Source organism: Coregonus lavaretus (assembly GCF_964263955.1).
Source record: "Coregonus lavaretus genome assembly, chromosome: 17".
In the NCBI taxonomy this organism is placed as follows: Eukaryota; Metazoa; Chordata; class Actinopteri; order Salmoniformes; family Salmonidae; genus Coregonus; species Coregonus lavaretus.
The window spans coordinates 41,593,812-41,620,937 of record NC_140004.1 but is presented as its reverse complement, the minus strand read 5'-3'; the positions used below and the strand labels follow the sequence as shown (position 1 = coordinate 41,620,937).

The 27,126-nt window shown below is 43.1% G+C and overlaps 1 protein-coding gene across 3 annotated transcripts in view; it reads left to right on the top strand.

The window, feature by feature from the left end:
* The first annotated feature begins 1,094 nt into the window (after window positions 1-1,094).
* taok3a (TAO kinase 3a) overlaps window positions 1,095-27,126 on the top strand; it is a 131,987-nt gene continuing 105,955 nt past the window's right edge. The window contains exon 1 of one of the 3 annotated variants that reach the window (XM_084181336.1): window positions 1,095-1,251. The gene's annotated coding sequence lies outside the window, so the exon portion shown is untranslated. Of the gene's footprint in view, window positions 1,252-1,598; window positions 1,772-27,126 lie in introns of those variants that run through there. The other 2 variants (XM_084181338.1, XM_084181337.1) reach the window with 2 other exon arrangements.

The window sequence follows — 27,126 nt, the reverse complement described above, 5'->3', positions numbered from 1 at the left end:
AAACTAAACTGAATTTCAAATTCAAATCTTAAAACGAATAGAAATAAAAACTAATATAAAAACACAAAACTATAATAACCTTGCCTGATACCACAAGTCATATCTGATTTAGCTCGAACTCACTGTATGTGACCAAGGTTAAACCTAGGTCTTCTTCATGCCAAAAGACTGTGTTAGCCCGCTGAGCTAGCTCAAGCCTAGGTATTAGCTCGGTAGCCAATGCAAGTTTTCAGGTCTCACAGGTAAGGTACACATCACGTGCCCTGGCCTATAGAGACTGGGAAGGAGGCAGAGGCAAAAATGGGGGTCCAATCCGGGACCTGAAGCGTTTTGCATGGATTTCCTGCAATTCATCCGGTTTTTATTAGACATTAATTTCATGGACTTTCTGGTATTATACGTGTCATTCTCAATTATAACACCAGATGTCAGTGTCACCTTATTTTTGTTTATTTGTTTCATTTTTTTTTTTTTCAGTTGTGTCGCCTTAGTTTTTATGAACACTGTCAAGTGACGCATTTGGTCAGAATTGACATTTCTGTGACTGACTTTCATCGCTTTCAGTGGTCAATATTGTCCCAATGCACCACAAAATATACATAAAGCCCACAAAATGAATGTGGTTTATTTTTTATACAATTAACCCCATGTTCTTTTATTAATGAGGACATGACTGAAACCTAATACAGTCTACCCAAGTATTCATTATCATTTTTAACATTGATATCCCTAGTTTATCAATCACGAAAGGTTGTCTGTTGATGATCCTTTATAGCCAATGACCGAAACATTTTTGTTTCTCTCATCCTCCTCATGTCCTCGTCTGCTTTGACTCTGAATTCGATTGTTTCTCCTCGTAAATAGCACATACTAAAACGTCCAATATTGTATCGAGTTAAATGACAAATTATCTGATCAGTGCAATTTATTGATCATGATCAATAATCAACGGGCATGATCTAAACAATTGTGACACATACGGCGAATGTGTTTTTTTTTTTTGTCAAACCATAACATTTTATAGAGGTGCGTATAGGCCAGAACTAGAGCCAACTGCTGCTTGCCAGATAATCTACGAATTTATTTCCGCTGTCAAACAAGCTGTCAGCGACAAGGGGCCGTGCTCGAGCGACTCGAGCCCTCATTCAGGAAGTACTGACTAAACTTCAGAAAGTCAAGTTGTCTCTTTCGGAGTTGGACTAAATGCTATTGGAAACGTGGGATTCATCAAAAGGAGCAAGAACATCACTGGTCAGTTTTTACTTTGGTTTATTTATGATGAAGGTACAAATGTTCATTTTAGCTATTGCTTTCACAGTTCTAAATTGCTGGCCTCATGCACGACACGTCCTATAGCACGCTGTCATCATGTCTTCGTTTCCTTTAAGATAAAGTCGAAGTAACCTATGTCACTGTGAAATTAGTATGTCGTTGTCAAGATACCAGGCTAATGTAGTTTATTCTTCATTATGACTCATAGCTTGCCAGCTAGCATGATGGCTACCAAAGTTGAGACTTGAACGCATTGTTGTTTTAACGTCACAGTCTGTGACTAGATAGGCAGTCAGTGAAGTGCGTAGGGTAGTTGAACTGTGCAACCCAAATACTTGTTCTGTTGGTTGGTTACACCTGCTCGCAAAACAATTCTCACTGTCGGTTTCATTGGACATTGTTTATCATTCATACAGTGTTTTTTAATCGATGAAAGTATTGCTTGGCAAATGAGGAACAGAGGACGTGTTTTCATAAAAGTACCGACCTGAGCTCATGGGTAAGTGCATTGCGAGCAAATGACAAGCCAGTTTGGTTCACCTCTTCTAGTGTTAAATTACTAACTGAACCGCTCGATAAACAATGAGCCATGTTTTTAAAACCGGTATGCAGTTGCTCAAAAGCATTTCAACTTGGTTTAGCTGGCAATTTGGGGAATTGTCATTTTGTTTGAAGAGAGGTTTTACTTGATAATTGGTGAGTTGTCACTAGACGGCTGGAACTACAATGTAGCTAGCTACTGTCTGGCTGTGCCACAGACTGTTTTCCAGCGGATACATGTTGCGACTGAATGTTTTACAACCAGCTACTTACTGCATCATTATTTTTTGGACATTCTACGGTGGATGGATTGCCAGACATCGACAACGATTGCATAGCTCAATGCACATGTTAAAATATGTTAATGAAATAAAATGAAATTGGCTTTAACTGTACAGTAATTGACAGACAAACAAAATGACATTGTCCCCAGAGTCTAGTGTGTCTATTATTTTTGTGCTCGAAGCAAATGTTGGACTAGTGTGCTACAGACTAGTTTAACACCATTGACAGTTACATGTAAAACGTTTTGTTTGATTTGCCGTCTATTGTCATTCATACAATGCTTTCAACGATAGCTTAACCACTGATATGCAGATATTTGTTTCCTGTAATCTGCATTAAAGTAAACGTAGGTTAACATTACGAGCTTGAAATGTCTGATTAAAGGCTAAAATAGCAGCCAGTGGAACAGCCTACAAAAACCAACCTGACTTAATGATGTCATCCTTTTATGTAGACAACTTGAATAGGAAGCTAACAGACATGCTTGTAATGAACACCTTTCTGCTTGTTCTGAACATGAAATATCTTGCAATTTCCCAAGATATTGCCTAAGACATGTGATGTCATTAGCTTCCATATTTAGCATATATTTGGTATTCACATAGCTCTTGAATATTCTGTATCAGAGTTCTCAGTATAATGTGCACATTGATTTATCTCTCACTATAAACAAACAATCTTTGTCCATTTAGCAGCAAGCAGCTTGATTTTAAAGAAGCAGCTTTCATTGCATAATCCCATGCTTCCCACATAACCTACAGGAAGCTTATCAAGTACGCCAGCCAGCTCATCAGTATGTCTCAGGCTTTGAGTGGGAAGTAGCTATTAACAGAAAGTTACACCATGACATGCCTAGGCTACCAGTTCCATAAGGCTGCCTGCGTCGCCTATCTAGCTGATAATACTGGTGTTTATGCCAGTTCAGTCCATGTTTATTGTATCAAGAGGGACAATAGCCTGAAATTGTAGTGAGTGTGTGTGACCGAGGTCCAACTGAAGTTGCCCCCCTGTCACCTTCACACTGTTAGTTTAGCTTTTTTTTTTTTTGTAGGATATTCAGACGTGACATCCTGTCTGCCTCCAAAATGGAACCCCATTCCCTATGTAGTGCACTACTTTTTTACCAGGGCTCATAGGGCTCTTGTCGAAAGTAGTGCAGTATATGGAATAGGGTACCATTTGGAACACACCCCGAGTGTCACTGACATCCTGTGTGTCCGTGATCTTTTGGCGTGTTCAAGGGTTATGGTTCGTGTTTTGTGAGTGTCCTATGCATGCATCCCATAGGCCTTGCCTACATAAATATCTTAGTATGTTCTAGGCCTACATACATGTTCCTCTGCATGTGTAAAGTCCAATTAAAATTCTCTGTCTTCCTGCTTGTCTTCTCTGACTGACTATATTTACTGTGTAGTTCCTCCTCTGCGAATCAGTGATGTCTGACTATAAACATGTCATGTGCAGCTATATCTCTGCAAGTGTGAGACGTGTGTGTGTGTGTGTGTGTGTGTGTGTGTGTGTGTGTGTGTGTGTGTGTGTGTGTGTGTGTTGATGGATGCGTGGGGTGAGGACTCATCAGCTGCGTCTGACAAGTGGCTGTCGGGGAGAGGGGGACATTCTGCGTCCTGTGGGCACTGATCAAAAGTAGTGCAATATAAAGGGAATAGGGTGCCATTTGGGACACAGGCAGGCCCAGGCTCCAGGCTCCAGGCTCCAGCCCCCTCTCCTGCAGCAGAAGCCCTCCCCCAGGCAGGCAGGCCCAGGCTCCAGCCCCCTCTCCTGCAGCAGAAGCCCTCCCCCAGGCAGGCAGGCCCAGGCTCCAGGCTCCAGCCCCCTCTCCTGCAGCAGAAGCCCTCCCCCAGGCAGTCAAGCCCAACATAGGGGAGGTTTAAACCCTGGCAACAGGCTTAATCACTACACACTGACTGCTCTGTAAAGGGCTTTGGATAATCTGGGTGTGAATAAAGTTTCAGATATGAGGGAGAGAGGGAAAGAGAGAGCTTTTCCACTGCAGCTCTTCTTTTCCTCTTCTCTCTATTCTCAAGGACTAGTCTAGGCTATTATGTTTAGGACTCACTCTCCTTCAACTCTTCCGAGCGGAGGATGGAGGAAGATGAGGCCTAAAGGAAGGAGTCTGTAATGTCTGTTTAGTATTTGGTCCCATATTCATAGCACACAATGACTACATCAAGCTTAAAGCTCTACAGATTTGTTGGATTCATTTGCTTTTTTTTTTGTGTTTAGGATTATTTTGTTCCCAATATAAATTAATGTTAAATTATGTATTGTCATTTTGGAGTCACTTTTTATTGTAAATAAGAGTAGCATATGTTTCTAAACACTTCTACATTAATGTGGATGTTACCATGGTTACGGATAGTCCTGAGTGAATCGTGAATAATGATTATTTACAGACGCACATATCATATCCCCAAGACATACTAACCTCTCACCATTACAATAATTGGGGAGGTTAGCATTTTGGGGAGGGGGTATGATATTTTGACTAACTTTCTCACTCACCAGTATTTACGATTCATTCAGGATTATATGTAATCATGGTAGCATCCATTTTACATTTACATTTAAGTCATTTAGCAGACGCTCTTATCCAGAGCGACTTACAGGAGCAATTAGGGTTAAGTGCCTTGCTCAAGGGCACATTTACGTCATTTAGCAGACGCTCTAGTCCAGAGCGACTCACAAATTGATGCATTCACCCTATAGCCAGTGGGATAACCACTTTACAATTTTTTGAGGGGGGGGGGGGATGAATGTAGAAGTGTTTAAAAACATTCTGTTTTTATTTACAATGGAAGTGACTCAAATTGTATTTACAATAAAAGTGACCCCAAAGTTGTCCCAATACTTTTGGTCGGTTTACCCGATATGGATGAAAATACCCTCAAATTAAAGATGAAAGTCTGCACTTTAACCTCATAGTCATGGTATAATTTAAAATCCAAGTGCTGGAGTACAGAGCCAAAACAACAACAGTGTCACTCTCCCAATACTTTTGGTGCTCACAGTTGATATGGAGAAACGCCACTTACGTCAGGTGTACAATAAGCTTCTAGACATAAGATTTTATGTCACATTCACCGAATACAACTGGTGTAGACTTTAGCGTGAAATGCTTGCTTACGAGCCCTTCCCAAAGATGCAGAGTTTAAAAATAATAATCTAAATAAATGGTAATGCGAGGAATAAAATAGATGCATCATTGAATACGACCTACTAGGCCACAGTGCGGGACTGTACAGCAGTGTTGTAGTACTCGAGACCAGTCTCGAGACCACATATTGAGTGTCTCGGTCTCGTCTTGGTGTCGGAAACATTTGTACTTGGTCTTCACTATCTCAGACAATTTCTTCCCGAGACCAGAGGAGTAAAAAACTCATCATTATCAATTTCCATTCAGCTCTGCACATAAAACCGCTTCGCAAGGCCACATACAGTGGGAAGAACAAGTATTTGATACACTGCCGATTTTGCAGGTTTTCCTACTTACAAAGCATGTAGAGGTCTGTAATTTTTATCATAGGTACACTTCAACTGTGAGAGATGGAATCTAAAACAAAAATCCAGAAAATCATATTGTATGACTTTTAAGTAATTCATTTGCATTTTATTGCATGACATAAGTATTTGATCACCTACCAACTAGTAAGAATTCCGGCTCTCACAGACCTGTTAGTTTTTCTTTAAGAAGCCCTCCTGTTCTCCACTCATTACCTGTATTAACTGCACCTGTTTGAACTCGTTACCTGTATAAAAGACACCTGTCCACACACTCAATCAAACAGACTCCAACCTCTCCACAATGGCCAAGACCAGAGAGCTGTGTAAGGACATCAGGGATAAAATTGTAGACCTGCACAAGGCTGGGATGGGATACAGGACAATAGGCAAGCAGCTTGGTGAGAAGGCAACAACTGTTGGCGCAATTATTAGAAAATGGAAGAAGTTCAAGATGACGGTCAATCACCCTCGGTCTGGGGCTCCAAGCAAGATCTCACCTCGTGGGGCATCAATGATCATGAGGAAGGTGAGGGATCAGCCCAGAACTACACGGCAGGACCTGGTCAATGACCTGAAGAGAGCTGGGACCACAGTCTCAAAGAAAACCATTAGTAACACACTACGCCGTCATGGATTAAAATCCTGCAGCGCACGCAAGGTCCCCCTGCTCAAGCCAGCGCATGTCCAGGCCCATCTGAAGTTTGCCAATGACCATCTGGATGATCCAGAGGAGGAATGGGAGAACATCATGTGGTCTGATGAGACAAAAATCAAGCTTTTTGGTCTAAACTCCACTCGCCGTGTTTGGAGGAAGAAGGATGAGTACAACCCCAAGAACACCATCCCAACCGTGAAGCATGGAGGTGGAAACATCATTCTTTGGGGATGCTTTTCTGCAAAGGGGACGGGACGACTGCACCATATTGAGGGGAGGATGGATGGGGCTATGTATCGCGAGATCTTGGCCAACAACCTCCTTCCCTCAGTAAGAGCATTGAAGATGGGTCGTGGCTGGGTCTTCCAGCATGACAACGACCCGAAACACACAGCCAGGGCAACTAAGGAGTGGCTCCGTAAGAAGCATCTCAAGGTCCTGGAGTGGCCTAGCCAGTCTCCAGACCTGAACCCAATAGAAAATCTTTGGAGGGAGCTGAAAGTCCGTATTGCCCAGCGACAGCCCCGAAACCTGAAGGATCTGGAGAAGGTCTGTATGGAGGAGTGGGCCAAAATCCCTGCTGCAGTGTGTGCAAACCTGGTCAAGACCTACAGGAAATGTATGATCTCTGTAATTGCAAACAAAGGTTTCTGTACCAAATATTAAGTTCTGCTTTTCTGATGTATCAAATACTTATATCATGCAATAAAATGCAAATTAATTACTTAAAAATCATACAATGTGATTTTCTGGATATTTGTTTTAGATTCCGTCTCTCACAGTTGAAGTGTACCTATGATAAAAAGTACAGACCTCTACATGCTTTGTAAGTAGGAAAACCTGCAAAATCGGCAGTGTATCAAATACTTGTTCTCCCCACTGTGTGTGTGTATGTGTATGTGTATATATGTATATATATATATATATATATATATATATATATATATATATATATATATATATATATATATATATACTCCTTTCTTGAAACATCAATACAGTATCTTAACACCCTTTATATCTATTATAGACATGTTTGCACAGTGGCGAACCTATAGGCCTTCAGTGTGTGACAGGTTCGTGATTCTGAAAGGATACCAGCGTGCTCATGTAGGAATGTGCACTTTGTGTAAAACACGAAGGGCCAGCGGAGTAGTGGAGGCTATGCCCAGGTATAAGCCGTTTACCCACGTTTCTTTTCAGTGGGCATTGCGTATACTCACTCCTTAATCCTTACTGATGCGAATCAAAGTTGTGTAGTGGAGTTATACGACTTATCAATTATGTGGTATGTAGTACAGTAGAGAAATCATGCACAAAGTAGCGTACACAATCGCAAAGCACGTGGAATATATTCACATGCGCGCTGCACACAGCTTAGTTTCAGCGGAATATCATCTGCAGGCAGCAGGAGTGTGCAGCTCTCAACTGGTTTTGGCATGGAGCAGCTCACAGATGAATGACATCGGTAGCTGGTAGGGTAGGAAATACTTTTCAATTCATGATATCTACCAGTAAATGCTAACTAGGGCAACAATGGGTATGCAAACCAGGTATTAAAAAAGTGTAGTCCGAGGTGTTGGTTAGTAGGCTATTTGTGATGCGCAATTGTCAGTTTGCCAAGTTTGTAATATAGTAATATGCCATTTAGCAGACGCTTTTATCCAAAGCGACTTACAGTCATGTGTGCATACATTTTTACGTATGGGTGGTCCCGGGGATCGAACCCACTACCCTGGCGTTACAAGCGCCATGCTCTACCAATTGAGCTACAGAGAACCACAGTTTGCTTCAGGGGCGTAGACATGGATGGGCCAGGGTGGACAGAGGCCCACCCACTGAGGAAGTCAGGCCCTAACAGGCCCACCCAATTAGATGTATGTGGTTTAAGCATTGTTGTGGACTTAGACCATCACATTGTTTTATTTTTTCAACAATAAAACAATTGATTTTTCTTTATAGTGAAAATCTGAAAACATAAAAAAACATAGGAAAACAGGATTCTTCACACAGGTTGCCTTTCCTTCACTGGGAACTTGTTGGCAACATTTGAGTATACCCACTTCTCCAGGCACCACTACACCACTGCATAGGGCCGATGGAAAGACAGCAGTCCCATACAGCATGATGTTAAAGGATAAGCAGTCCATAAACTCTGACATAATAAGCCAGTAGGTCCCATTCATAAGGAAATAATAACACAACCGTTAAGCATTTCCCAATCAAATGTACAACTATTACTTCCCATTGCAAAAAACATTTAAACGTTTTGCACACAAAGTAACCAGTTTATGCTACAAAACCAACTTAATGAGGTTTTAAAAATAGGTTATATTTAACTCAACATTCCATGATGTACACTAAGGCATTGTTGGCAGAATAGATGGATGCAGTTCAATGTATGATTAATATATTTCACCAATACATTTCTTGGTAGTCCAAAAAATATTGCTATCAGGTTGTAAATCACAGCTGGCCTGATACATTGTTTGCTGCCTCCATTCGGGATGCTCTGTTTCAGTTTCAATTAGTCAATATTCTGGACAAAAACTGACAAATGTAACTAAGGCTGGGAATGTCAATACAATCAAACTAGCAAGGGCAATGATCACAAGTCAGTCATAACGTCGCTAATAGGCTAGCGTATCTATTTATGTAGCAAGCTAAAAACACGGAGACTAACGTTAGCTAGCTAGCTAGGAGGATGACGTGTCATGTCATTGGAGGAGTGGGTGAGTGACTGACTTTTTCCCCTCATTGTTTTTTGGTGGCTATACACACCTAGAGATGCAGGTGCCATTTGGTTAGCTAGCAAGAACTTGAACGACTGTTCATTTTGCGTTCGCAAATTCAGAACAACTGATGAATTTACGAACGTGCAACTCCCACTTAATATGACCGGTGTCGGTAAACGTAGACAAAAAAAAAAGAATAGTTAGTCAAGAACGCTCTAGATAACATGTAAACAGCCTAACCAGCTCTGCTACGGTGAGTAAAATGCTCGGAGTGAGGTGTTCTCTCATTTGTGTCTGGAAGTAGCTAGCTAGCAAGCTATCCAACTTTAGCCAGTTAGCTTGGTTGGGACAAGCATGCATTTACATTTACATTTACATTGCATTGGCAGGCAAGCTGCAGAAGGACGAGGTTGGCTACAATTCCCCATCGTTTATCAGTGCATTTGACGGCCAACTACCTGAACAAGTTTATCTAATGTTCCTTCGTTAGATTTTTGATCATCTTGCTCTGGCTAGCATTAGTTGTTGATGTGCATAACTGAGGGAGAGAGAGCCTACCTTTTCATGGTTGTTTGATCAATAGGACTGTAAAGTTCTCAAATGTAAGAGGACTCACGTGGTGTTTACATATTTGCAGAAATCCATTCAGGTGTATTTTGTTGCTTTTGGCGAATGCGTTCTAATGATCTGAAGTCGCGCTGTTGCAACTGCCTGTAAAAACACAATCCAGTTAAAAGTTAATGACGGCAGGCCAGTGTGGCAAATGGCTTGTTTGTATAAAGGCCTACTGTAGCTCTGATGGCTATAGCGCACTGGTCTGTGTAGACTCCAGTCCTGGACAAGACAGATATTTTTCTTCGGTTTCATTTACTGCAGTGTCAATTAATTGTCCAAATGCACGGCCGCTTTCCCACTCTATTGCTATAGAATTTTCACAAATGCCTTAGTATACGTAATTCTCAAACATTCTAAGAATTTACGAAAACTTAAAGTGGTCGCTTGTCAGAAAATGTTTTTAAAAAGTGTCCTTCTTCCTGGTGGTGTATATGAACAGATTTTAATAACACTTCATGTTGCTAAGATGCTGTCAGTTCCACTTTAAATGCAACAATGTTTCTCACACACAAGTTATTTTCAAAGAGATGGCTATCAACAGCAAGCGCACTTCAATAAAAAACACAGTTCCACTCACCAGATGATGATGATGATGATGATCATTTGAAAGTAAACTTCTTGTTCAAAGTTATTCTTGAAAAGGGAGAAGCTTACTAATTAGCAACAACATCCTCTTTAACACCTGCTGCAGCCACTGCAAACTAGCCGACAACAAAAGCTAGCTAGCTAGACCGTGGGAAAACTACTGCTCGCTATTGCACAGTGACCTGTTGGTCTTCAAGAAGGCAGAAGTTTCCAGACGTTTTTGTAAAAGCGGTCCCACCCATTAAGTCAAAATTGGTTGATTCCACTTTAACTCCAAAATGTTGCCCTAATACAGTTGAATGGCAGATGCCTTTTATCTAGCTTCTGATTACCTAGCCAATGGCTGACTTAGCTAGCTAGATTTATCTCCCCTGAGACAGCAAATAAAAATCCTGATTAGAACTTGTTAACCCTTTCCTTTCCAACAAAAACTGAAGAGATTAAATCAGAACATCATTGAAAATAATATAACATTTTTTATATTATAATCATTATTTTATAAATCCTTAGCCTTTCTCTGAAGGCGTAGAAGGCCCATTGTTCCCCACTGTTTGGATTAGTAATAATTTGTAGAGTGGCTCTATTTTCTCCCAGCATGCATTTTATTTCACTATTTTGAATGTCTAAAGAATCCATATGTTGTTCTGAAATATAAACACAGACATACTGGACATTTTGAACTCTTATTTTTCTGTTCTCGTCTTGTCTCGGGTCCATTGTCCCCCTCCCAGTCTCGGTCTTGACTCTGTCCCCCCTTTGGTCTTGGTCTTCACTCAGACTCTTTTTGCTCCGGTCTTGGTCTTGAATCGGTCTTGCTTTAGGTGGTCTAGAACACAACACTACTGTACACTATGTAATCATTGGTAAAGTGAAATGTAGATTGGATATACAGTACCAGTTTGGCCACACATAGTCATTTAAGGGTTTTTCTTTATTTGTACTATTTTCTACATTGTAGAATAATAGTGAAGACATCAAAACGATGAAATAACACATGGAATCATGTAGTAACCAAAAAAGTGTTAAACAAATCCAAATATATTTAAGATTCTTGAGGTTGGATGATTGTGGAGGCCAGGTCATCTGATGCAGCACTCCATCACTCTCCTTCTTGGTCAAATAGCCCTTACACAGCCTGGAAATGTGTTTTGGGTCATTGTCCTGTTGAAAAATAAATGATAGTCCCACTAAGCGCAAACCAGATGGGATGGTATATTGCTGCAGAATGCTGTGGTAGCCATGCTGGTTAAGTTTGCCCTGAATTCTAAATAAATCACTGACAGTGTCACCAGCAAAGCAAATCACACCTCCACCTCCATTCTTCACGGTGGGAACCACACATGCAGAGATAATCTGTTCACCTGCTCTGCGTCTTACAAAGACACAGCGGTTGAACCCAAAATCTCAAATTTGGACTCATCAGACCAAAGGACAGATTTCCACCGGTCTAATGTCCATTGCTCATGTTTTTTGGCCCAAGCAAGTCTCTTCTTATTGGTGTCCTTTAGTAGGGGTTTCTTTGCAGCAATTCAGTCATGAAGGCCTGATTGATGCAGTCTCCTCTGAACAGTTGATGTTGAGATGTGTCTGTTACTTGAACTCTGACGTATTTGTTTGGGCTGCAATTTCTGAGGCAAGTAACTCTAATGAACTTATCCTCTGCAGCAGATGTAACTCTGGGTCTTGCTTTCCTGTGGCGGTCCTAATGAGAGCCAATTGCATCATAGCGCTTGATGGTTTTTGCAACTGCACTTGAAGAAACTTTCAAAGTTCTTGTCATTTTTCCAGATTGACTGACCTTCATGTCTTAAAGTAATTATGGACTGTCGTTTCTCTTTGCTTATTTGAGCTGTTCTTGCCATAATATGGACTTGGTCTTTTACCAAATAGGGCTATCTTCTGTATACCACCCCTACCTTGTCACAACACAACTGATTGGCTCAAACGCATTAAGAACGAAATAAATTCCACAAATTAACTTTTAAGAAGGCACACCTGTTAATTGAAATGCATTCCAGGTGACTACCTCATGAAGCTGGTTGAGAGAATGCAAAGAGTGTGCAAAGCTGTCATAAAGGCAAAGGGTGGCTACTTTGAAGAATCTCAAATATTACATATATTTTGATTTGTTTATCACTTTTCTGGTTACTACATGATTCCATATGTGACCGACTGCCTTGATTCGGTCTTTATGTAGCAAAATTTGAAATGGTGTTTTTTTACATTGGATAAAAGCAGAGACGCAGAGCTACAAAATGGTATATCATACACTGCATTTGAGGAACAATGGGGAAAGTAATTCTGCTTTGAAAGTTGATAAACTTTGTAATCTATCGTTTGAGAAAATGGCCTTTGAATTTGTTGGTACCTACTGAAGAGCTCTTCTTTGTCTACACCCATTCAGCATCGTTCACACCCTCTTAAGCTTTAGCCAGCTAAGATTAGGCTATAACTAGCCAAGCAAATGGCTCTGAGATACGACTAATAAGATCATACACGTAACGTTAGCTAGTGAGCCAGCCAGCTAACATTAGCTAGTTAGCTAACAGTACACTTTAACTTGAAATGAAAACGACTTTCTGTCAAAATTAGAAACGTGTAATATCTGAAAGTGTAGCTAGCTAGACTATCTTACCTGTATACATCGTGCATGGATGGACGCGTCTCCCTGTCAAGGATGCCATGGTTGCCCTTAGTTTGAAGATGTAATCCGGAGACAGGTGTTCTCTCCATCTCTTTAGCTATCATACTCTAATTCCACTGATTTTCAAAACTCGATCCTCCAGAAAGTGGAGAGCAACACTTATGCAGCTCCACTACACGATACATTAAAAAAAAGCCACATTAGACAGGATTACCTACACATACTGACCAGCTCAAATAGACAGAAAGGTGCTATATGTCAGACCAATCCGAACTCCTCTCTAGTGGGAATGGAAGAAACACAAAAGAACTGTCAATCTCCCTCGGCCTGGGGCTCCATGCAATATCTCACCTTGTGGAGTTGCAATGATCATGAGAATGGTTAGGAATCAGCCCAGAACTACACGGGAGGATCTTGTCAATGATCTCAAGGCAGCTGGGACCATAGTCACCAAGAAAACAATTGGTAACACACTATGCCGTGAAAGACTGAAATCCTGCAGCGCCCCACAAGGTCCCCCTGCTCAAGAAAGCACATATACAGGCCTGTCTGAAGTTTGCCAATGAACACCTAAATGATTCAGAGGAGAACTGGGTGAAAGTGTTGTGGTCAGATGAGACCAAAATGGAGCTCTTTGGCATCAACTCAACTCGCCGTGTTTGGAGGAGGAGGAATGCTGCCTATGACCCCAAGAACACCATCCCCACCGTCAAACATGGAGGTGGAAACATTATGCTTTGGGGGTGTTTTCCTGATAAGGTAACAGGACTACTTCACCGCATCAAAGGGACGATGGACGGGGCCATGTACCGTCAAATCTTGGGTGAGATCCTCCTTCCCTCAGCCAGGGCATTGAAAATGGGTCGTGGATGGGTATTCCAGCGTGACAATGACCCAAAACACACGGCCAAGGCAACAAAGGAGTGGCTCAAGAAGAAGCACATGAAGGTCCTGGAGTGGCCTAGCCAGTCTCCAGACCTTAATCCCATCGAAAATCTGTGGAGGGAGCTGAAGGTTCGAGTTGCCAAACGTCAGCCTCGAAACCTTAATGACTTGGAGAAGATCTGCAAAGAGGAGTGGGACAAAATCCCTCCTGAGATGTGTGCAAACCTGGAGGCCAACTACAAGAAACGTCTGACCTCTGATTGCCAACAAGGGTTTTGCCACCAAGTACTAAGTCATGTTTTGCAGAGGGGTCAAATACTTATTTCCCTCATTAAAATGCAAATCAATTTATAACATTTTTGACATGCGTTTGTCTTGATTTTTTTGTTGTTATTCTGTCTCTCACTGTTCAAATAAACCTACCATTAAAATTATAGACTGATCATGTCTTTGTCAGTGGGCAAACGCACAAAATCAGCAGTGGATCAAATACTATTTTCCCTCACTGTATAGTCTACATCATTGAATAGGCCACAATACTGTACTGTACAGGTAATTGCCAAAATAAACACCAACAAAAAGTGTCTTAATAGGGCATTGGGCCACCACAAGCCGCCAGAACAGCTTCAATGCACCTTGGCATAGATTCTACAAGTGTCTGGAACAATTGTTGGGTGTTTTGTTGATGGTGGTGGAAAATGCTGTCTCCGGCGCTGCTCCAGAATCAATTGACCCTTCGCCAAGCCCCGTCCCAGAATTTTAGGCAGCCAATTGCACCGCTTCAATGGATAGCAACTTTTGTCGAGTCCGACACCTCGGACAAGGTCACGTTTAAATCGCATGAAAGCCAGTGTGGGCTATGGCAAAAAAACAGTTTTCTTCAAAAAATGCATCTTTAAATGGCTAAATAATTTAGCAGTGCACCAGGAGTACTTGCTACTGTGATTCCTGAAATGCAGAGCCTGTTGGAGGATTTTTCAAATCCGAAATTATGACTCGACCTTCGCCTCTCCCGAGCCCGTTGGGGAGTTGCATCGATGAGACAAGATCGCAATTGGATATCACGAAATTGAGGAGAAAAGGGAGTAAAAAATACAAAAATAAATAAATGAATGGTGTACAAGAGACCTGTCTGATTCGTGCCTGTCTGAGTGGACTGATCCATTGTGGAGGCTGTGGGCATGGCACAGTCCATCAGTCTAAGACATTTGTTACTGAAATTGTATATGGTTATATTATGTAAGAACACAAATAAAAATAATATTATTTTATAACAAATGCGCGTTCTCCTGCGTTGGATAGTGGTCGCTTTCTGCAGCTCTGAAACACATCAGTGCGCTGTTGAATTGGCGCCTTTTTTCCTAGACCATGTTGCTATGTGCATAATAGCAAAGTTAACCAGCATTGGTGTTGAGAACAATGCGGCAGAGGCAGTAGCGGAGTTAGGAAACAAGGAAACAGCCGCTTTGCCTTGTCTAAGAAAAGTGAGAGAGGAAACCCCAACTTAATTAGGTTTATAATCAATAACCTAACTGTCAAATGTGTCTGGCTTTATAAATCATCCATATACATCTACAGAAATAAGACAGATCCTTCTTCTGTTGCCTGTTTGAGTGTTTAATAGCCTGATCTCCTTATTGTTATTACTATGATCATCATTATAATAAGTAATGTCATTATCGTTAGTAGGCTTAGTATAGCAGCCTTGTCTAACCACCATCGAGCTGTAGGCCTAAGAGCGCATCCTGTTTAGTCTTAATAACGTAACTTAGTTAGGCCTATATTTCAATAGGCTACTGTATCAATAAATCATTTATTTGTTCATGTCATCACACAGCATAGGAGTCATTCATGATTTGAAATGCAATCAAGCATTTTAGTTTGAAAAGAAAATAACAAAGCAACCATTGAATAATTCACGTAAACAATAAATAGGCCTAAACCGTTCCATTTCGGAAATTGCATTCACGAATACGACTGTTTTTAGACTTTGCTGTGATAAAGGCTTTACAAAAAAAACATTACAACAGACTCTGGTATGCTTAGAATTTATTTAGTGTTTACGTTGTTCCAAACGGTCAGATTATATTGTGATTTAACAGCACCAGTTTGGTGAACACAATATGCACGCAGCGCTTGCTCCTTACCTTATTTTTCTCGATCTTCAGTATTTTCAACAACTAGTCAAATTAATTCCACACATCTGACTTCCCCTTTACCTCCTGAGCAACCAGTAAACATTCCCCCATTTCTAGTTTATTTGTCACGTCGTCTGCATCCATTTTGCTGTCACATGTGTTACGGTGTTGAGTTGGTTATAACCAAATTTATTGATGTGATTATGATATTCTATAAGTCAGATACTATTGGTCACGTGCATGTGATGCATACATGTGTCACGTAAAGAGAGCAAGGGTTGAGGGAATAGGGAATGTTTTTCCTAAACAAATGAGGGATTTCGGTAAGTACTTTTCAGTCAGAAATGGTTGTAATTATGTTGCAGCTGCAGCAACACGGACAGCGATAAACACTTTGATGTTCTGTGGTGGTCGCTGCAGCAGGGAGGAGAGAGAGACAACGGGTGCTAGTCACACAGTCACTCGCTGTTTTTTTTTACGAAGCGCAGCAAATCTGAGCCAGGCCCAGCACAATTAAATCAATTGCGGTCGGAACAGTTGGCTTAAAGCTTCTGCCAAGCTCAGTGCATATAGTTGATTTGATTAAAACACACATAGGATGGGTCTATACAGTATATGGAAAAATACACGTTGGAAAATTTCGACCAATCAATTGATTTTATTTTTGTCGGGGGACAGCCCTACTCTCGACATGTACCTCTACCTCACTCTTTCTTACCTTCTTGCTTTCTCTCTCTCTCTCTCTCTCTCTCTCTCCCTCTCTCTCTCTCTCGGTCTCTCGCTCTCTCGCTCTCTCTCTCACCTTCTCGCTTTCTTTCTCGCGCTTTCTCTCAGCTCTCTCTCTCTCTCTCTCTCTCTCTCTCTCTCTCTCTCTCTCTCTCTCTTTCGATTCTCTCACTACCTCTACACTTCCCCTCACCTTGGCTGGGTTATTTTTGTATAATGGCTTCTGCTGTGTTTAGGTGATGCGTCTGAGGGCCAATCATGTGCTTATCTGTCTTAGAGACAAAGGCACGCCATGTTGGAATGCCTCCATACACAGTGGGCCTCATTTATCAACCGTGAGCAGCACACATTTTGTGTGTAAATCGTTAGTAGAAGAAATTGTACATGTATGTTGATAAATGTAATATTTTAGACCATGAAGTTGAAGCTGTAAAATTACTGGCCTACCTTCCCCCATGCCTATAAAATGACATCCTGTGTACTTCCTGTACAGAGGGCCCTGTTGGTGGCAAGGTCAATCTGTTGCGAGCGAGTCCCTGCCAGTGCTATGCATTTATATTTCCACCTCCACCTCTTCTGCTGCTCCTGCTAAACACAACTCCCTCCAGCCTCTCAGCTGAAAGCCTTGAACTTGTTTTTCTTCTTCCCTTTTTTGTCTGTCTGTCGCTCTGTCTGTCGCTCTGTCTGTCGCTCTGTCTGTCGCTCTGTCTGTCCGCCTCTTCATCCCTCCTGCCACGTTAGAGAAGACTAACTTTTGAAAAATATACTATGGGAATGGATTGGAGAGAGAGAATTGTAAGTTGTAACCGGTGTGATGCTGCAGTTTGCTGGTTTATATACGCCACGACGGTAGCAAAGCACATCAAATATTTAAAGCGTTTGCGTTTTCAAGCTTAATGTTCTGCGCTGATCTGGTTTAACATGTCTACTATTAGAATGCTGTCACGGATGACGAGGACAATTATGTTTCTCAACTCTTCTTGCTCTGGTCGTTCCTTTACTTCTCCTCTAGCAAGATGCACTCGTGTGTCTGTTTTTAATTATGATTTCATAAGACATAAGGGGGTGGGGGTTCCAAATGGCACCCTATTCCCTATATAAGTGTACTAGTTTTCGAGCTGGTCAAAATAAGTGCACTACATAGGGAATAGGGTGCCATTTGGGATGCAGACTGGGTACAGATGTTTGGTAACAGGCTTACTCTGCCAGCACCACAATGTTTAATTACCAATATTGACCCTATCCCCACCACCGCTTCTGAATAGACACCCTGTTCAGAACGGGTGTTACTTTGGGTCACTGTACGGGAGTCATGAAGGCAACGCTTGTTTGTATAATGTGGTGATCTGCCAACCATTAGGTTAGAAATGTGGAGGGAAGGTCTATACTACAGTGAAAAAGGAGTCTCCACACACTTAGGCTAAATCCGATGTCTTTTCAGTATTAATGGCTAAGCTTTCGGTCACTAATGGTCGTCAGAGCATTTTTTGTACACTAGAGGTCTGCCGGCTGTCTGTACACCATGTCAGCCTAATCAAAGGTGTGTGTGTGTGTGTGTGTGTGTGTGTGTGAGAGATGCTCCACTATTTTCTGTCTGCTCTGGGTTTTAAGCATGTTTCACGCCTAGCTGCCTTTCCCTCTCTCCTAATGTGATGCTCCACTGTTTGTCTCAATGAGGCCTGGAGGCCTAGCCGTCGCTCCAAGACATTCCTTCCCCTAGTTCTCTCCTCATAGTCTGCTCTGGTGGAAAGTGTGCATTTACCTCTTGGATGGATGGCTGTGGCAGGAAGGAGTCAGTGGAACATGGGAATGTGTCTGCTCGTCATGGTTCACCAGCTGCCCCAGTCAGACCTGAATCACATGCTGGGGCCAGTCGAGCACACTCATGGTCACAATTCATAGGAGTGAATCTCAATTGTATTTCCTTGCATCTTCTCTCCACACTGCTTCCTCGAAATGCATTGGAGGAGAAGGTCTGAGGGCAAGGAGAGAGGACACAAAGAATCAATGGTGGTCACCGCATGGTCACTAAGGGAAACATTTTTGTTTGGAGATTGTACCCCCACACAACCCACACTCCAGGGCCCAGTTTTTCAAAAGGTATCCATCTGGATTTCGCCAATCGAGTAGGATTAAAATGCATAGAAATAGAACTGGAGTCCCCATTCAAGTCAATGATTCCTCCATTCTGTCATTGGCGTAGCGCAGTTTAGAAATGGGCAGTTTTTTATAGCTTATTTCCTGTAATAAAATAAAATAAATAATGGTTTATGTGTTCATATAATATATGGGGGGGCCCAACCTCCGGGGGCCCAACCTCCGGGGCAGGGGCAGCAGCAGTGTGTGGTATCCCAGTCTGTTCTATTCATTATATTTCTATGTATTAAATCCTATTTGATCTGTGGAATCTAGATGGATCACTTTTGAAAAACTGGATCCTGAGGATCCATCCATTCTCTGTGTGTGTCTGTCTGTCTGAACTGACCGTTTTAATCTGGAATACTTTGGGGAGCGGCATCAGGGTGCAGCTGTCATTACAGACAGAATAGAACTGCGGAGCAGCAATATTAAGCAGAGCAGCATACCCGCCTCCATTGCATCCACCGTCTCTAATGTAGGCTGGGCTAACGGCCTATTTGTGCCACATAAATCTAATAAAACAACATTTGACACCAATGTAGGCGCTAGCCAGTCTCATGGCTGGCTTGACATTTAATTCACCGCTACAGATATAGAATGGTTAGATAGGCAGACCAGGCTGGAGATCTAGGCTTCTCATACTGTTCATCTTCTGCTCTTCCTCCTGTGTGTTGTGTTCTTGGCGTGCGTAGCCGTGTACAACCCCCTCATCATAAGAGCGGCATTCTTGGCAAGTCGGCCTTGACTAACTGGGTGTGGGATGCAATACGATGGACTCGAGCAACTTTAATTTAAGCCTTTAACAGTAGAAAATGCGCCTCCGATTTTCTGACGGAAAAAAACTGCAGCTGCGACCGACTGAGTTGGTCATCGAACCCCCCTTTGCTCTGTGTTTGTGAGCCACTGAGCTTCTTTCTTCTCCAGGGTGAAGCCGTACCGTCCCGGGGCTCCAGGGTGAAGCCGTACCGTCCCGGGGCTCCAGGGTGAAGCGTACCGTCCCGGGGCTCCAGGGTGAAGCCGTACCGTCCCGGGGCTCCAGGGTGAAGCCGTACCGTCCCGGGGCTCCAGGGTGAAGCCGTACCGTCCCGGGGCTCCAGGGTGAAGCCGTACCGTCCCGGGGCTCCAGGGTGAAGCCGTACCGTCCCGGGGCTCCAGGGTGAAGCCGTACCGTCCCGGGGCTCCAGGGTGAAGCCGTACCGTCCCGGGGCTCCAGGGTGAAGCCGTACCGTCCCGGGGCTCCAGGGTGAAGCCGTACCGTCCCGGGGCTCCAGGGTGAAGCCGTACCGTCCCGGGGCTCCAGGGTGAAGCCGTACCGTCCCGGGGCTCCAGGGTGAAGCCGTACCGTCCCGGGGCTCCAGGGTGAAGCGTACCGTCCCGGGGCTCCAGGGTGAAGCCGTACCGTCCCGGGGCTCCAGGGTGAAGCCGTACCGTCCCGGGGCTCCAGGGTGAAGCCGTACCGTCCCGGGGCTCCAGGGTGAAGCGTACCGTCCCGGGGCTCCAGGGTGAAGCCGTACCGTCCCGGGGCTCCAGGGTGAAGCCGTACCGTCCCGGGGCTCCAGGGTGAAGCCGTACCGTCCCGGGGCTCCAGGGTGAAGCCGTACCGTCCCGGGGCTCCAGGGTGAAGCGTACCGTCCCGGGGCTCCAGGGTGAAGCCGTACCGTCCCGGGGCTCCAGGGTGAAGCCGTACCGTCCCGGGGCTCCAGGGTGAAGCCGTACCGTCCCGGGGCTCCAGGGTGAAGCCGTACCGTCCCGGGGCTCCAGGGTGAAGCGTACCGTCCCGGGGCTCCAGGGTGAAGCCGTACCGTCTCCGTTTTATTTTTTCCATGTTTCCCAGTTTTTCCATGTTTTCGCTCTCAAAATCACACTCTAAAAGATATATTATATAAAAATATAATTTCAACAAAATTGAATATTCTGAGTCCACAACATGGCTTAAACCACATCAGGAGACCACTTTTGACATTTAATCCTAGTAAAAATTCCCTGTCTTAGGTCAGTTAGGATCACCACTTTATTTTAAGAATGTGAAATGTCAGAATAATAGTAGAGAGAATGATTTCTTTCAGATTTTATTTATTTCATCACATTCCCAGTGGGTCAAAAGTTTACATACACTCAATTAGTATTTGGTAGCATTGCCTTTAAATTGTTTAACTTGGGTCAAACATTTTGGGTAGCTTTCCACAAGCTTACCACAATAAGTGGGGTGAATTTTGTCCCATTCCTCCTGACAGAGCTGGTGTAACTGAGTCAGGTTTGTAGGCCTCCTTGCTCGCACACACTTTTTTCTATAGGATTGAGGTCAGGGCTTTGTGATGGCCACTCCAATACCTTGACTGTGTTGTCCTTAAGCCATTTTGCCACAACTTTGGAAGTATGCTTGGGGTCATTGTCCATTTGGAAGACCCATTTGCGACCAAGCTTCAACTTCCTGACTGATGTCTTGAGATGTTGCTTCAATATATCCACATCATTTTCCTTCCTCATGATGCCATTTATTTTGTGAAGTGCACCAGTCCCTCCTGCAGCAATACATCCCCACAGCATGATGCTGCCACCCCAGTACTTCACGGGTGGGATGGTGTTCTCCGGCTTGCAAGCCACCCCCTTTTTCTTCCAAACATAACGATGGTCATTATGGCCAAACAGTTCTATTTATGTTTCATCAGACCAGAGGACATTTCTCCAAAAAGTACGATCTTTGTCCCCATGTGCAGTTGCAAACTGTAGTCTGGCTTTTTTATGGCGGTTTTGGAGCAGTGGCTTCTTCCTTGCTGAGCAGCCTTTCAGGTTATGTTGATATAGGACTCGTTTTACTGTGGATATAGATACTTTTGTACCTGTTTCCTCCAGCATCTTCACAAGGTCCTTTGCTGTTGTTGTGGGATTGATTTGCACTTTTCGCACCAAAGTACGTTAATCTCTAGAAGACAGAATGCGTCTTCTTCCTAAGCGGTATGACGGCTGCGTGGTTGCATGGTGTTTATAGTTGGGTACTATTGTTTGTACAGATGAACGTGGTACCTTCAGGCATTTGGAAATTGCTCTTGGAAATTGCTCCCAAGGATGAACCAGACTTGTGGAGGTCTACAATTTTTTTTCTGATGTCTTGGCTGATTTCTTTTTCGATTTTCCCATGATGTCAAGCAAAGAGGCACTGAATTTGAAGGTAGGCCTTGAAATACATCCACAGGTACACCTCCAATTGACTCATGATGTCAATTAGTCTATCAGAAGCTTCTAAAGTCATGACATAATTTTCTGGAATTTTCCAAGCTGTTTAAAGGCATAGTCAACTTAGTGTATGTAAACTTCTGACCCAGTGGAATTGTGATACAGTGAATTATAAGTGAAATAATCTGTCTGTAATCAATTGTTGGAAAAATTACTTGTGTCATGCACAAAGTAGATGTCCTAACCGACTTGCCAAAACTATAGTTTGTTAACTAGAAATTTGTGGAGTGGTTGAAAAACAAGTTTTAATGACTCCAACCTAAATGTATGTAAACTTATGACTTTAACTGTATATGTATGCATGTATATATATGTACAGTGGGGAGAACAAGTATTTGATACACTGCAGATTTTGCAGGTTTTCCTACTTACAAATCATGTAGAGGTCTGTAATTTTTATCATAGGTTCACTTCAACTGTGAGAGACGGAATCTAAAACAAAAATCCAGAAAATCATATTGTATGACTTTTAAGTAATTACATTTGCATTTTATTGCATGAAATACAGTGGGGGAAAAAAGTATTTAGTCAGCCACCAATTGTGCAAGTTCTCACACTTAAAAAGATGAGAGAGGCCTGTAATTTTCATCATAGGTACACGTCAACTATGACAGAAAAAGTGAGAAAAAAATTCCAGAAAATCACATTGTAGGATTTTTAATGAATTTATTTGCAAATTATGGTGGAAAATAAGTATTTGGTCAATAACAAAAGTTTCTCAATACTTTGTTATATACCCTTTGTTGGCAATGACACAGGTCAAACGTTTTCTGTAAGTCTTCACAAGGTTTTCACACACTGTTACTGGTATTTTGGCCCATTCCTCCATGCAGATCTCCTCTAGAGCAGTGATGTTTTGGGGCTGTCGCTGGGCAACACGGACTTTCAACTCCCTCCAAAGATTTTCTATGGGGTTGAGATCTGGAGACTGGCTAGGCCACTCCAGGACCTTGAAATGCTTCTTACGAAGCCACTCCTTCGTTGCCCGGGCGGTGTGTTTGGGATCATTGTCATGCTGAAAGACCCAGCCACGTTTCATCTTCAATGCCCTTGCTGATGGAAGGAGGTTTTCACTCAAAATCTCACGATACATGGCTCCATTCATTCTTTCCTTTACACGGATCAGTCGTCCTGGTCCCTTTGCAGAAAAACAGCCCCAAAGCATGATGTTTCCACCCCCATGCTTCACAGTAGGTATGGTGTTCTTTGGATGCAACTCAGCATTCTTTGTCCTCCAAACACGACGAGTTGAGTTTTTACCAAAAAGTTCTATTTTGGTTTCCTCTGACCATATGACATTCTCCCAATCCTCTTCTGGATCATCCAAATGCACTCTAAGACGGGCCTGGACATGTACTGGCTTAAGCAGGGGGACACGTCTGGCACTGCAGGATTTGAGTTTCTGGCGGCGTTGTTACTGATGGTAGGCTTTGTTACTTTGGTCCCAGCTCTCTGCAGGTCATTCACTAGGTCCCCCCGTGTGGTTCTGGGATTTTTGCTCACTGTTCTTGTGATCATTTTGACCCCACGGGGTGAGATCTTGCGTGGAGCCCCAGATCGAGGGAGATTATCAGTGGTCTTGTATGTCTGCCATCTCCTAATAATTGCTCCCACAGTTGATTTCTTCAAACCAAGCTGCTTACCTATTGCAGATTCAGTCTTCCCAGCCTGGTGCAGGTCTACAATTTTGTTTCTGGTGTCCTTTGACAGCTCTTTGGTCTTGGCCATAGTGGAGTTTGGCGTGTGACTGTTTGAGGTTGTGGACAGGTGTCTTTTATACTGATAACAAGTTCAAACAGGTGCCATTAATACAGGTAACGAGTGGAGGACAGAGGAGCCTCTTAAAGAAGAAGTTACAGGTCTGTGAGAGCCAGAAATCTTGCTTGTTTGTAGGTGACCAAATACTTTTTTTCCCCACTGTAAGTATTTGATCACCTACCAACCAGTAAGAATTCCGGCTCTCACAGACCTGTTAGTTTTTCTTTAAGAAGCCCTCCTGTTCTCCACTCATTACCTGTATTAACTGCACCTGTTTGAACTCGTTACCTGAATAAAAGACACCTGTCCACACACTCAATCAAACAGACTCCAACCTCTCCACAATGGCCAAGACCAGAGAGCTGTGTAAGGACATCAGGGATAACATTGTAGACCTGCACAAGGCTGGGATGGGCTACAGGACAATAGGCAAGCAGCTTGGTGAGAAGGCAACCACTGTTGGCGCAATTATTAGAAAATGGGTAGAAGTTGAAGATGATGGTCAATCACCCTCGGTCTGGGGCTCCATGCAAGATCTCACCTTGTGGAGCATCAATGATCATGAGGAAGGTGAGGGATCGGCCCAGAACTACACGGCAGGACCTGGTCAATGACCTGAAGAGAGCTGGGACCACAGTCTCAAAGAAAACCATTAGTAACACACTACGCCGTCATGGATTAAAATCCTGCAGCGCACGCAAGGTCCCCCTGCTCAAGCCAGCGCATGTCCAGGCCTGTCTGAAGTTTGCCAAAGACCATCTGGATGATCCAGAGGAGGAATGGGAGAAGGTCATGTGGTCTGATGAGACAAAAATAGAGCTGTTTGGTCTAAACTCCACTTGCCGTGTTTGGAGGAACAAATAGGATGAGTACAACCCCAAGAACACCATCCAAACCGTGAAGCATGGAGGTGGAAACATCATTCTTTGGGGATACTTTTCTGCAAAGGGGACAGGACGACTGCACCGTACTGAGGGGAGGATGGATGGGGCCATGTATCGCGAGATCTTGGCTAACAACCTCCTTCCCTCAGTAAGAGCATTGAAGATGGGTCGTGGCTGGGTCTTCCAGCATGACAACGACCCGAAACACACAGCCAGGGCAACTAAGGAGTGGCTCCGTAAGAAGCATCTCAAGGTCCTGGAGTGGCCTAGCCAGTCTCCAGACCTGAACCCAATAGAAAATCTTTGGAGGGAGCTGAAATCATACCATTTGATTTTCTGGATTTTTGTTTTAGATTCCGTCTCTCACAGTTGAAGTGTACCTATGATAAAAATTACAGACCTCTACATGCTTTGTAAGTAGGAAAACCTGCAAAATCGGCAGTGTATCAAATACTTGTTCTCCCCACTGTGTGTGTATGTATGTATGTATGTATGTATGTATGTATGTATGTATGTATGTATGTATGTATGTATGTATGTATGTATGTATGTATGTATGTATGTATGTATGTATGTATGTATGTATGTATGTATGTATGTATGTATGTATGTATGTATGTATGTATGTATGTATGTATGTATGTATGTGTTATTTCATAGTTTTGATGTCTTCACTATTATTCTACAATGTAGAAAATAGTAAAAAGAAAAACCCTTGAATGAGTAGGTGTGTCCCTGAACAAAGGGGGGATCAAAATCAAAAGTAACAGTCAGGATCTGGTGTGGCCACCAGCTGCATTAAGTACTGCAGTGCATCTCCTCCTCATGGACTGCACCAGATTTGCCTGTTCTTGCTGTAAGATGTTACCCCACTCTTCCACCAAGAAACCTGCAAGTTCCTGGACATTTCTGGGGGGAAGGGCCCTAGCCCTCACCCTCCGATCCAACAGGTCCCAGACGTGCTCAATGGGATTGAGATCATGGCTCTTTGTTGGCCATGGCGGAATACTGACATTCCTGTCTTGCAGAAAATCACGCACAGAACGAGCAGTATGGCTGGTGGCATTGTCATGCTGGAGGGTCATGTCAGGATGAGCCTGCAGGAAGGGTACCACGAGGGAGGAGGATGTCTTCCCTGTAACGCACAGCATTGAGATTGCCTGCAATGACAACAAGCTCAGTCCGATGATGCTGTGACACACCGCCCCGGACCATGACGGACCCTCCACCTCCAAAATGATCCCGCTCCAGAGTACAGGCCTCAGTGTAACGCTCATTCCTTCGACGATAAACACGAATCCGACCACCCCTGGTGAGACAAAACCGTGACTCGTCAGTGAAGAGCACCTTTTGCCAGTCCTTTCTGGTCCAGCGACGGTGGGTTTGTGCCCATAGGCAACGTTCTGCCGTCTGTACCTGTCCCGCAGGTGTGATGTTTGGATGTACCGATCCTGTGCAGGTGTTGCTACACGTGGTCTGCCACTGCGAGGACAATCAGCTGTCCGTCCTGTCTCACTGTAGCGCTGTCTTAGGTGTCTCACAGTACGGACATTGCAATTTATTGCCCTGGCCACATCTGCAGTCCTCATGCCTCCTTGCAGCATGCCTAAGGCATGTTCACGCAGATGAGCAGGGACCCTGGGCATCTTTCTTTTGGTGTTTTTCAGAGTCAGTAGAAAGGCCTCTTTAGTGTCTTAAGTTTTCATAACTGTGACCTTAATTGCCTACCGTCTGTAAGCTGTGAGTGTCTTAATGACCGTTCCACAGGTGCATGTTCATTAATTGTTTATGTTTCATTGAACAAGCATGGGAAACAGTGTTTAAACCCTTTACAATGAAGATCTGTGATGTTATTTGGATTTTTACAAATTATCTTTGAAAAACAGGGTCCTGAAACGTTTCTTTTTTTGCTGAGTATTTATATATATATATATATATATATATATATATATATACACAGACACACACACACACACACACACACACACACACACACACACACACACACACACACAGAGAGAGAAAAATCTAAAGTAGATTCCAGATGTCAGTCAGCTAGCGCGCCAAGGTGGAAAAAGTTACAAAACTCCCGTTGCCTACTTCACACAGGAAAAACTCATGCTTCCTACCCTTTTAACATTTAATTGAGAAGGTTTTTGGGAAAGCCTTTCCATCTCTACCAGAATAAGGTTATCATTAGCATCATCGCTAACGGCTACGCTAAGTGTAGACATATGCGCACCACTTTCTAATACGTTCAATACATTTTTTAAATATTGTTGGATTCCGTTTTGATGTCTAGATTCCGTGATTCTGTCCGCGTTGTCCACAACTCAGATTTCTATTTGTCCTATCTCTGGTCATTGTTCTGCTCTAAGGCATAATTTAGCTCATTTAGTTTAAGGCAGAAGCTCAGTATGTAAAATAAAAATATAAAAAAACACGCATGTACCGTATAGATGACCTGTTGAAAAATCTAAGTGTCATGTCATAGCTTTTATGTGCCATG